Raw genomic sequence first — 2,090 nt, forward strand, 5'->3', positions numbered from 1 at the left:
ACCTTCACATCAGAGACAAAGGTGGTTTTGGACAGAATGGGTAAGGGACTCACCCAAGGTCATACAGAGCAGCGAGACGACCAAGGGCAGAAAGTTCTGAATCTCCCATTCTGAGATGTAGTCTCACTTCCCTCACATCGCAGAGGGAAGAAAAGCCTTAGAGCTGGGGGTAAGGACAGATCTGGAAGATGGAAAAGCTCCGGGAGTCTCCGGCAAGATGCCAGAGATGCTGAAGGCCCAACTTAGAGAGGACAAACTTCTTTCTGAAGGGGACAAACTCTGGTCTAACAATGACAATATTCTAATCCATTCTGACACTTTAAACATGTAAACACGGTTTCACACAGAGAGTCTTTCATTCCATCCTGGCAACTCGCAGGCTCCTTAGTTGTGGCATGCGAACTCAGTTGAGGCATGCATGTGGGATCTAGTTCCCTGACCAGGGATCGAACCCGGGCCCCCTGCATTGAGAGCTCAGAGTCTTATCCACTGCACCACCAGGGAAGTCCCTGTGACACAGCTCTGTAAATGACAAAGCTAGAAACTGGAGTTTGGCTAGGGCCAGAAGCCCAGAGGACAGCAGAGTCCTGACGAATCAGAGCTGAGCTAGAGCTGTCCAGACCCCACAGGAGTGGGAGGATGGAGTCATGAGCAGGCCCTTCTTTCTCACAGCAAGCACCTGAGCTGTGTTCTGCATTTGCCTCTGAGGTGTTTGCCCTTAGAGAGGGATTACCTTTAGCTCATGAATCTCCCACGTTCCTGACATCACCTTACTGGGGTGATGAATCACTAGGATCATCACCACCATATTTAATGAGCCATCTCCTTTCGCCCAGCAAGCAGCATGCCGACCCCTTCTTTCTGGAGGCTGCGGTCAAGAGGGGAGCTTTACAGGATCAAATTAACATAGGGAAAAGGGACTTCTGGGCTCTCCTATCTTCCCACCAGCCTGTCAGGATGGAAGATGGAAAATTCATCGCTAGTAAACCGTGTGCACACGTGCGCGCGAGAGAGAGAGACAGACAGACAGAGAGACAGAGAAACAGAGAGAGAAACAGAGACAGAGAGAGAAAGAGAGAAACAGAGAGACAGACAAAGAGAGACAGAGAGAAACAGAGACAGAGAGAGAGAAACAGAGACAGAGACAGAGAGAGAAACAGAGAGAGACAGAGAGAGAAACAGAGAGACAGAGAGAGAAACAGAGACAGAGAGACAGAGAGAGAGAACAGAGACAGAGAGACAGAGAGAGAGAAACAGAGAGAGACAGAGAGAGAGAGAGAAACAGACAGAGACAGAGAGAAACAGAGGCAGAGAGACAGAGAAACAGAGAGAGACAGAGACAGAGAGAAAGAGAAACAGAGACAGAGAGACAGAGACAGAGAGAAACAGAGAGAGACAGAGACAGAGAGAAACAGAGAGAGAGAGAAACAGAGAGAGACAGAGAGAAAGAGAAACAGAGACAGAGAGACAGAGACAGAGAGAAACAGAGAGAGACAGAGAGAGAGACAGAGAGAGAGACAGAGAGAGAGTCTTTACAAAACCTTAAAGGGGCGGGTATTTTTTATTCCAATTTTTTTGAGATGAGAACTGAGTCAGAAGGGACTAAATGACCTACCCATGTCAGCTGTATTAAGTCTTGCTGTGTGCTATTAGCATGCCATCAATTATGGGACATGCCTGGAAAGTTCCCTGAAAGCACCACTTTTAATCAGCAAAGGGCACTGCTGAAGTCACAGCCAGGTGTCTGTCTGACAGGGTCCTCCTTGGCTTCATTTTCCTTGGCCCCAGACTCAGGCAATGTCACTGTGCTGGTCCTCTGGAACACCTCCCCCAGTTGATGGATGGCATACTCAGCTCTAGAGAGCAGGCATTATGGAGACCCCCACTGTGCTAAGCGCTGGGCCTGGGGCAGGATGGGAGCGGGCGGAGACTGGGGGATATAAAGACACACAGAGGCAGGGGCTGGGTTCCAGAAGGTAATGGGCAGCTAGGAGCTTAGACACCAGGGCTCCAGACTGAGCTATCAGTCGTGTCCACAACCGGAGAGAACAAGTTGTTGATATTTGGCCTGCAAAGATAATACCTTATAA

Source organism: Delphinapterus leucas, chromosome 16, assembly GCF_059928025.1.
Source record: "Delphinapterus leucas isolate spDelLeu-1000000601 "Yukka" chromosome 16, BTC_Dleu_Yukka2, whole genome shotgun sequence".
In the NCBI taxonomy this organism is placed as follows: domain Eukaryota; kingdom Metazoa; phylum Chordata; class Mammalia; order Artiodactyla; family Monodontidae; genus Delphinapterus; species Delphinapterus leucas.